The sequence below is a fragment of the Rattus norvegicus genome, chromosome 4, assembly GCF_021556685.1.
Source record: "Rattus norvegicus strain SHRSP/BbbUtx chromosome 4, alternate assembly SHRSP_T2T, whole genome shotgun sequence".
NCBI classification, from domain to species: domain Eukaryota; kingdom Metazoa; phylum Chordata; class Mammalia; order Rodentia; family Muridae; genus Rattus; species Rattus norvegicus.
In genome coordinates this window covers 3,976,407-3,987,640 of record NC_141537.1, presented here as the reverse complement: position 1 = coordinate 3,987,640, position 11,234 = coordinate 3,976,407, and positions in this window count along the sequence as shown.

Genomic DNA, 11,234 nt, shown 5'->3' with positions numbered 1-11,234 from the left:
GTTTCCGGGCAAACATCCCCCTCCCCCCTCCCCTTCCTTATGGGTGTTCCCCTCCCAACCCTCCCCCCATTGCCGCCCTCCCCCATAGACTAGTTCACTGGGGGTTCAGTCTTAGCAGGACCCAGGGCTTCCCCTTCCACTGGTGTTCTTACTAGGATATTCATTGCTACCTATGGGGTCAGAGTCCAGGGTCAGTCCATGTATAGTCTTTAGGTAGTGGCTTAGTCCCTGGAAGCTCTGGTTGCTTGACATTGTTGTACTTTTGGGGTCTTGAGCCCCTTCAAGCTCTTCCAGTTCTTTCTCTGATTCCTTCAATAGGGGACCTATTCTCAGTTCAGTGGTTTGCTGCTAGCATTCGCCTCTGTATTTGCTGTATTCTGGCTGTGTCTCTCAAGAGCAATCTACATCCAGCTCCTGTCGGTCTGCACTTCTTTGCTTCATCCATCTTGTCTAATTGGGTGGCTGTATATGTATGGGCCACATGTGGGGCAGGCTCTGAATGGGTGTTCCTTCAGTCTCTGTTTTAATCTTTGCCTCTCCCTTCCCTGCCAAGGGTATTCTTTTTCCTCATTTAAAGAAGGAGTGAAGCATTCACATTTTGATCATCCGTCTTGAGTTTCGTTTGTTCTAGGGATCTAGGGTAATTCAAGCATTTGGGCTAATAGCCACTTATCAATGAGTGCATACCATGTATGTCTTTCTGTGATTGGGTTAGCTCACCCAGGATGATATTTTCCAGTTCCAACCATTTGCCTACGAATTTCATAAAGTCGTTGTTTTTGATAGCTGAGTAATATTCCATTGTGTAGATGTACCACATTTTCTGTATCCATTCCTCTGTTGAAGGGCATCTGGGTTCTTTAAAGCTTCTGGCTATTATAAATAAGGCTGCGATGAACATAGTGGAGCACGTGTCTCTTTTATATGTTGAGGCATCTTTTGGGTATATGTCCAAGAGAGGTATAGCTGGATCCCCAGGCAGTTCAATGTCCAATTTTCTGAGGAACTTCCAGACTGATTTCCAGAATGGTTTTACCAATCTGCAATCCCACCAACAATGGAGGAGTGTTCCTCTTTCTCCACATCCTCGCCAGCATCTGCTGTCACCTGAGTTTTTGATCTTAGCCATTCTCACTGGTGTGAGGTGAAATCTCAGGGTTGTTTTGATTTGCATTTCCCTTATGACTAAAGATGTTGAACATTTCTTTAGGTGTTTCTCAGCCATTCGGCATTCCTCAGCTGTGAATTGTTTGTTTAGCTCTGAACCCCATTTTTTAAGAGGGTTATTTGTTTCCCTGCGGTCTAACTTCTTGAGTTCTTTGTATATTTTGGATATAAGGCCTCTATCTGTTGTAGGATTGGTAAAGATCTTTTCCCAATCTGTTGGTTGCCGTTTTGTCCTAACCACAGTGTCCTTTGCCTTACAGAAGCTTTGCAGTTTTATGAGATCCCATTTGTCGATTCTTGATCTTAGAGCATAAGCCATTGGTGTTTTGTTCAGGAAATTTTTTCCAGTGCCCATGTGTTCCAGATGTTTCCCTAGTTTTTCTTCTATTAGTTTAGGGTGTCTGGTTTGATGTGGAGGTCCTTGATCCACTTGGACTTAAGCTTTGTACAGGGTGATAAGCATGGATCGATCTGCATTCTTCTACATGTTGACCTCCAGTTGAACCAGCACCATTTGCTGAAAATGCTATCTTTTTTCCATTGGATGGTTTTGGCTCCTTTGTCAAAAATCAAGTGACCATAGGTGTGTGGGTTCATTTCTGGGTCTTCAATTCTATTCCATTGGTCTAGCCGTCTGTCTCTGTACCAATACCATGCAGTTTTTATCACTATTACTCTGTAATACTGCTTGAGTTCAGGGATAGTGATTCCCCCTGAAGTCCTTTTATTGTTGAGGATAGCTTTAGCTCTCCTGGGTTTTTTGTTATTCCAGATGAATTTGCAAATTGTTCTGTCTAACTCTTTGAAGAATTGGATTGGTATTTTGATGGGGATTGCATTGAATCTATAGATTGCTTTTGGTAAAATGGCCATTTTTACTATATTAATCCTGCCAATCCATGAGCATGGGAGATCTTTCCATCTTCTGAGGTCTTCTTCAATTTCTTTCCTCAGTGTCTTGAAGTTCTTATTGTACAGACCTTTTACTTGCTTGGTTAAAGTCACACCGAGGTACTTTATATTATTTGGGTCTATTATGAAGGGTGTCATTTCCCTAATTTCTTTCTCGGCTTGTTTCTCTTTTGTATAGAGGAAGGCAACTGATTTATTTGAGTTAATTTTATACCCAGCCACTTTGCTGAAGTTGTTTATCAGCTTTAGTAGTTCTCTGGTGGAACTTTTGGGATCACTTAAATATACTATCATGTCATCTGCAAATAGTGATATTTTGACCTCTTCTTTTCCGATCTGTATCCCTTTGATCTCCTTTTGTTGTCTGATTGCTCTGGCTAGAACTTCAAGAACTATATTGAATAAGTAGGGAGAGAGTGGGCAGCCTTGTCTAGTCCCTGATTTTAATGGGATTGCTTCAAGTTTCTCTCCATTTAGTTTAATGTTAGCAACTGGTTTGCTGTATATGGCTTTTACTATGTTTAGGTATGGGCCTTGAATCCTATTCTTTCCAGGACTTTTATCATGAAGGGGTGTTGAATTTTGTCAAATGCTTTCTCAGCATCTAATGAAATGATCATGTGGTTCTGTTCTTTCAGTTTGTTTATATAATGGATCATGTTGATGGTTTTCCGTATATTAAACCATCCCTGCATGCCTCGGATGAAGCCTACTTGATCATGGTGGATGATTGTTTTGATGTGCTCTTGAATTCGGTTTGCCAGAATTTTATTGAGTATTTTTGTGTCGATATTCATAAGGGAAATTGGTCTGAAGTTCTCTTTCTTTGTTGTGTCTTTGTGTGGTTTAGGTATAAGAGTAATTGTGGATACGTAGAAGGAATTCGGTAGGGCTCCATCTGTTTCAATTTTGTGGAATAGTTTGGATAATATTGGTATGAGGTCTTCTATGAAGGTTTGATAGAATTCTGCACTAAACCCGTCTGGACCTGGGCTCTTTTTGGTTGGGAGACCTTTAATGACTGCTTCTATTTCCTTAGGAGTTATGGGGTTGTTTAACTGGTTTATCTGTTCCTGATTTAACTTCGATACCTGGTATCTGTCTAGGAAATTGTCCATTTCCTGAAGGTTTTCAAATTTTGTTGAATATAGGTTTTTATAGTAAGATCTGATGATTTTTTGAATTTCCTCTGAATCTGTAGTTATGTTTCCCTTTTCGTTTCTGATTTTGTTAATTTGGACGCACTCTCTGTGTCCTCTCGTTAGTCTGGCTAAGGCTTTATCTATTTTGTTATTTTCTCAAAGAACCAACTTTTGGTTCTGTTGATTCTTTCTATGGTCCTTTTTGTTTCTACTTGGTTGATTTCAGCTCTGAGTTTGATTATTTCCTGCCTTCTACTCCTCCTGGGTGTATTTGCTTCTTTTTGTTCTAGAGCTTTTAGGTGTGCTGTCAAGCTGCTGTCATATGCTCTTTCCTGTTTCTTTCTGCAGGCACTCAGCGCTATGAGTTTTCCTCTTAGCACAGCTTTCATTGTGTCCCATAAGTTTGAGTATGTTGTATCTTCATTTCATTAAATTCTAAAAAGTTTTTAATTTCTTTCTTTATTTCTTCCTTGACCAGGTTATCATTGAGTAGAGCATTGTTCAATTTCCACGTATATGTGGGCATTCTTCCCTTATTGTTATTGAAGACCAGTTTTAGGCCGTGGTGGTCCGATAGCACGCATGGGATTATTTCTATCTTTCTGTACCTGTTGAGGCCCGTTTTTTGACCAATTATATGGTCAATTTTGGAGAAAGTACCATGAGGAGCTGAGTAGAAGGTATATCCTTTTGCTTTAGGATAGAATGTTCTATAAATATCTGTTAAGTTCATTTGGCTCATGACTTCTCTTAGTCTGTCGACATCACTGTTTAATTTCTGTTTCCATGACCTGTCCATTGATGAGAGTGGGGTGTTGAAATCTCCCACTATTATTGTGTGAGGTGCAATGTGTGTTTTGAGCTTTAGTAAGGTTTCTTTTACGTATATAGGTGCCCTTGTATTTGGGGCATAGATATTTAGGATTGAGAGTTCATCTTGGTGGATTTTTCCTTCGATGAATGTGAAGTGTCCTTCCTTATCTTTTTTGATGACTTTTAGTTGGAAATTGATTTTATTTGATATTAGAATGGCTACTCCAGCTTGCTTCTTCTGACCATTTGCTTGGAAAGTTGTTTTCCAGCCTTTCACTCTGAGGTAGTGTCTTTCTTTGTCTCTGAGGTGTGTTTCCTGTAGGCAGCAGAATGCAGGGTCCTCGTTGCGTATCCAGTTTGTTAATCTATTTTTTTTATTTGGGAGTTGAGGCCATTGATATTGAGAGATATTAAGGAATAGTGATTATTGTTTTCCTTTATATTCATATTTGGATGTGAGGTTATGTTTGTGTGCTTTCATTCTCTTTGTTTTGTTGCCAAGACGATTTGTTTCTTGCTTCTTCTAGGGTATATCTTGCCTCCTTATGTTGGGCTTTACCATTTATTATCCTTTGTAGTGCTGGATTTGTAGAAAGATATTGTGTAAATTTGGTTTTGTCATGGAATATCTTGGTTTCTCCATCTATGTTAATTGAGAGTTTTGCTGGATACAGTAACCTGGGCTGGCATTTGTGTTCTCTTAGGGTCTGTATGACATCAGTCCAGGATCTTCTGGCCTTCATAGTTTCTGGCGAGAAGTCTGGTGTGATTCTGATAGGTCTCCCTTTATATGTTACTTGACCTTTTTCCCTTACTGCTTTTAATATTCTTTCTTTATTTTGTGCGTTTGGTGTTTTGACAATTATGTGACGGGAGTTGTTTCTTTTCTGGTCCAATCTATTTGGAGTTCTGTAGGCTTCTTGTATGTCTATGGGTATCTCTTTTCTTAGGTTAGGGATGTTTTCTTCTATGATTTTGTTGAAGATATTTACTGGTCCTTGGAGCTGGGATTCTTCACTCTCTTCTATACCTATTATCCTTAGGTTTGATCTTCTCATTGATTCCTGGATTTCCTGTATGTTTTGGACCAGTAGCTTTTTCTGCTTTACATTTTCTTTGACAGTTGAATCAATAATTTCTATGGAATCTTCTGCTCCTGAGATTCTCTCTTCCATCTCTTGTATTCTATTGGTGAAGCTTGTATCTACAGTTCCTTGTCTCTTCTTTTGGTTTTTATATCCAGGGTTTTTTCCATGTGTTCTTTCTTGATTGCTTCTATTTCCATTTTTAATTCCTTCAACTGTTTGATTGTGTTTTCCTGGAATTCTTTCAGGGATTTTTGTGTCTCCTCTCTATGGGTTTCTACTTGTTTATTTATGTTTTCCTGGAATTCTTTCAGGTGTTTTTGCGATTCCTCTCTGTAGGCCTCTACTTGTTTTCTAAGGGAGTTCTTCACGTCTTTCTTGAAGTCCTCCAGCATCATGATCAAATGAAACTAGATCTTGCTTTTCTGGTCTGTTTGGATATTCCATGTTTGTTTTAATGGGAGAATTGTGCTCAGATGATGGCATGTAGTCTTGGTTTCTGTTGCTTGGGTTCCTGTGCTTTCCTCTCGCCATCAGATTATCTCTAGTGTTACTTTGTTCTGCTATTTCTGACAGTTTCTAGACTGTCCTATAAGCCTGTGTGTCAGGAGTGCTGTAGACTTGTTTTCCTTTTTTCTTTCAGCCAGTTATGGGGACAGAGTATTTTGCTTTCGGGCGTGTAGTTTTTCCTCTCTTCAGGTCTTCAGCTGTTCCTGTGGGCCTGTGTCTTGAGTTCACCAGGCTGGTCACTTGCAGCAGAAAAGTTCGTCTTACCTGTGGTCCCGAGGCTCAAGTTCGCTCTCTGGGTGCTTCCCTCGAGCTCTCTGCGGTAGCAGCAACCAGGAATATCTGTGCCGCCGTTTCCGGGAGCTTCAGTGCACCAGGTTTCCAGATGGCGTTTGGTGTTTTCCTCTGGAATCAGTAATGTGTGCAGAGTGAAGTATCTTCTGGTTTCCCAGGCGTGTCTGCCTCTCTGAAGGTTTAGCTCTCCCTGCCACGGGATTTGGGTGCAGAGAACTGTTTACCCGGTCTGTTCCTTCAGGTTCTGGCGGTATCTCAGGTGCAGGGGTCCTGCCGCTCCTGGGCCCTCCCTCACGGGAACCCAGAGGCCTTATACAGTTTCCTCTTGGGCCAGGGATGTGGGCAGGGGTGGGCAGTGTTGGTGGTCTCTTCTGCTCTGCAGCCTCAGGAGTGCCCACCTGACCAGGCGGTGAGGTCTCCCCTTTTATTGTTGAGGATAGTTTTAGCTATCCTGGGTTTTTTTTGTTCCAGATGAATTTTGCAAATTTTTCTGTCTAACTCTTTGAAGAATTGGATTGGTATTTTGTTGGGGATTGCATTGAATTTGTAGATAAATTTTGGTAAAATGGCCATTTTTACTATATTAATCCTGGCCATCCATGAGCATGGGAGATCTTTCCATCTTCTGAGGTCTTCTTCAATTTCTTTCTTCAGAGTCTTGAAGTTCTTATTGTATGGATCTTTTACTTGCTTGTTTAAAGTCACTCCGAGGTAGTTTATATTATTTGGGGATATTATGAAAGATGTCGTTTCCCTAATTTCTTTCTTGGCTTGTTTCTTTTTTGTGTAGAGGAAGTCTATTAGTTTCTTTGAGTTAATTTTATCCCCAGCCACTTTGCTGAATTTGTTTATCAGCTTTAGTAGTTCTCTGGTGGAACTTTAGGTATCATTTAAATATACTATCATATCATCTGCAAATAGTGATATTTTGACTTCTTCTTTACCAATCTGTATCCCCTTGATCTTCTTTTGTTGTCTGATTGCTCTGGCTAAAATTTCAAGAACAATATTGAATAAGTAGGGAGAGAGTGGGCAGCCTTGTTTAGTCCCTAATTTTCAAGTTTATCTCCATTTACTTTAATTTTAACAACTGGTTTGCTCTATATGGCTTTTAGTATGTTTAGGTATGGGCTTTCAATTCATATTCTTTCCAGGACTTTTATCATGAAGGAGTGTTGAATTTTGTCAAATGCTTTCTCAGCATCTAGTGAAATGATCATGTGGTTTTATTTTTTCAGTTTGTTTATATAATGGATCACATTGATGGTTTTCCGTATATTAAACCATACCGGCATGCCTGGGATGAAGCCTACTTCATGCTGGATGATTGTTTTGATGTGCTCTTGGATTCAACCTAATCCAGAGTTTTACTGAGTATTTTTGAGTATTGAGTATTTTTGCATCGATATTCATAAGGGAAATTGGTCTGAAGTTCTCTTTCTTTGTTGGGTCTTTGTGTTGTTTAGGTATAAGAGTAATTGTGGCTTCATAGAAGGAATTCAGTAGTGCTCCATCTGTTTCAATTTTGTGGAATAGTTTGGATAATATTGGTATGAGGTCTGCAATGAATGTCTGATAGAACTGTGCACTAAACCCGTGTGGACCTGGGCTCGTGTTGGTTGGGAGACCTTTAAGGACTGCTTCTATTTACTTAGTAGTTATGGGGATGTTTAAATGGTTTATCTGTTCCTGATTTAAGTTCGGTAACTGGTATCTGTCTAGGAAATTGTCTATTACCTGCAGATTTTCAAGTTCTGTTGAATCCAGGATTTTGTAGTAAGATCGATGATATTTTGAATTTCCTCTGGTTCTGTAGTTAGACATGTCTAACTGCTTGAAGTTCATGTCTCCCTTTTCATTTCTGATTTTGTTAATTTGGACACACTCTCCGTGCCTTCTCGTTAGTCTGGCTAAGGGTTTATCTATCTTGTTGATTTTCTCAAAGAACCAACTTTTGGTTCTGTTGATTCTTTCTATGGTCCTTTTTGTTTCTACTTGGTTGATTTCAGCTCTGAGTTTCATCGTTTCCTGCCTTCTACTCCTCCTGAGAGTCTTTGCTTCTTTTTGTTCTAGAGCTTTTATGTGTGCTGTCAAGCTGGTGACATATACTCTCTCCTCTTTCTTTCTGCAGCCACTCAGAGCTATGACTTTTTCTCTTAGCACAGCTTTCATTGTGTACCATAAGTTTGGGTATGTTGTGCCTTCATTTTCATTAAATTCTAAGAAGTCTTTAATTTCTTTCTTTTCTTCTTCCTTGACCAGGTTTATCGTTGGGTAGAGCATTGTTCAACTTCCACATATATGTGGGCGTTCTTCCCTTATTGTTAGTGTAGAACAGCTTTAGGTCGTGGTGGTCTGATAGCACGCATGGGATTATTTCTATCCTTCTGTACCTGTTGAGGCCCGTTTTTTGACCAATTATATGGTCAATTTTGGAGAAAGTACCATGAGGAGCTGAGAAGAATGTTTATCCTTTTGCTTTAGGATAGAATGTTCTATTAATATCTGTTAAGTCCATTTGGTTCATGACTTCTCTTAGTCTGTCTACATCTCTGTTTAATTTCTGATTCCATGACCTGTCCATTGATGAGAGTGGGGTGTTGAAATCTCCTCCTGTGATTGTGTGAGGTTCAATGTTTGTTTTGAGCTTTAGTAAATTTTCTTTTACATATGTAGGTGCCCTTGTATTTGGGGCATAGATATTTAGGATTCTGAGTTCATCTTGGTGGATTTTTCCATTGATGAATATGACTTATCTTTTTTGATGACTTTTACTTGAAAATTGATGTTATTTGATATTAGAATGGCTGCTCCAGCTTGCTTCTTCCGACTATATGCTTGGAAAGTTGTTTTCTAGGCTTTCACTTTGAGGTAGTATCTGTCTTTGTCTCTGAGGTGTATTTCCTGAAGGCAGCAGAATGCAGGGTCCTCATTGTGTATCCAGTTTGTTGATCTATGTCTTTTTATTGGGGAGTTGAGACCATTGATGTTGAGAGATATTAAGGAATAGTGAGCCTCTCTTATATGAGGATAGAGATTTTCTTGATTTTGTTTTGTTTCAAAATTTTATATATTAATTATTTACATAACTTTCTATGAATATACATTGTTTTATACAGGTATGCATGGTTATGTGGATGGGTACGAAGGTTTTCCGAAGTCTTTCCTAGTCAATGTGTCTCTAAAATCACCTGAAACCATGGAGGTTGTGGACATTTCTTCAATGAGTCTACACACAATAGTATAAAATTGTTCTTTTTAAAAGCTGCTGAAATGCTTATTTGGTAAAGATGCCTAACTCCAAATCTGGGAACCAGTTTTCAATCCCTAGGACCTAAAGTGTGGGAAAAACAAACTAACTCCCCATTATTCTCTTGCCACCTCCACATGTATCACACACACACACACATACACACACACACACACACACAGACACAGAATAAATAAATACATAAATAAATTAATAAATAAATATGCCAAGAAAATCTCTTTCATTTTCTAAGCTACAAAAACAAGGTGACATGAATCTCCACTTATCCCTTTTGCACTGGGGCTACTGCATGAATTCTAGAAGAAAGACAGTTTTCATTTTTCTTAGGTATACCCTGGTGACATCAACAGGCCCCAGTAAATAGTTCTAAACCCTGGTAACATAGAGTACCTCCTAGTCTCTTTGGGTCACAAAACAAGAAATACCATAACACATGGATGAAGGAAAAGGACTTATAGGGAGGGTGCTCAACATTAGCCAGATGGGGGTTCAGAGGGTGGGAAAGCAGTCAATATCCATTATGTGCATGTATGAAATGAATATAGAAGAAGCTTGGTCGCATTAAACAAATCTCAAAATGACCCTTGTCCCCAATACTATGACTGCTGGAAGGTGGGGTGTATGAGACGGATCTTCTGGTATTTTAAATATATGGTGAGGTCTTTGGGGCATACTTCTATTATAACAACACAAATATATATATATTTGCCAAAATTGAGTATGACAATTTACAAAAATACTATTTAAGAAATCTTTTAACAAATTATCATACTGAAAATTCAAAACGAAATCCTGCAATCTGTGGGGATTTAACTGAGGGACAGGGTCAAAAAATAAAACATCTGCCTTTGGTTATCTTAACAAATTATTGGCATCACTTTGTGAAACATTAAATAGACGATTTATTTTTGTTCATTTTTGTTTTCTTTTTTTAATGTTTTCTTTCATAATCCTTTAAGTAAGCCCATAATTTTGTTTTGGGACCCATTGGGGCCACATGGAAGGTGCCATTTAGAAATCAATTCAGTATATTATTTACAAATCCAGGAGGTGTTGCACAGGAGATGGCTTCAAAGACTCATGTGCTTACCTCAAAGATATAGGATGGAAGTCTATAGAGCAGATTACACAAAACAAATAAATAAGCCGAGTGGTAATAGCAGGTCGCCTTTATAGTGGCAGTCTGAAGGTCCTTGTACCATGGGTCTCAAGGAAAGAGGTTTAGCTTAGGTACATAAATGGTTTTTGAGAAAGTCAACAAGATAGATAAACCCTTAGCCAGAGTAATGAGAGGACACAGAGAGTGTGTCCAAATTAACCAAATCAGAAATGAAAAGGGAGACATAACTACAGATTCAGAGGAAATTCAAAAAATCATCAGATCTTAATATAAAAGCCTATATTCAACAAAACATGAAAATCTGTAGGAAATGGACAATTTCCTAGACAGATACCAGGTACCGAAGTTAAATCAAGAACAGATAAACCAGGTAAAAAACCCCATAACTCCTAAGAAAATAGAAGCAGTCATTAAAGGTCTCCCAACCAAAAAGAGCCCAGGTCCAGACGGGTTTAGTGCACAATTCTATCAGACCTTCATAGAAGACCTCATACCAATATTATCCAAACTATTCCACAAAATTGAAACAGATGGAGCACTACCGAATTCCTTCTATGAAGCCACAATTACTCTTATACCTAAACCACACAAAGACCCAACAAAGAAAGAGAACTTCAGACCAATTTCCCTTATATTATCGACGCAAAAATACTCAATAAAATTATGGCAAACCGAATCCAAGAGCACAGCAAAACAATCATCCACCATGATCAAGTAGGCTTCATCCCAGGCATACAGGAATGGTTTAATATATGGAAAAACATCAACGTGATCCATTACATAAAGAAACTGAAAGAACAAAACCACACGATCATTTCATTAGATGCTGAGAAAGCATTTGACAAAATTCAACACCCTTTCATGATAAAAGTCCTGGAAAGAATAGGAATTCAAGGCCCATACCTAAACATAGTAAAAGCCAT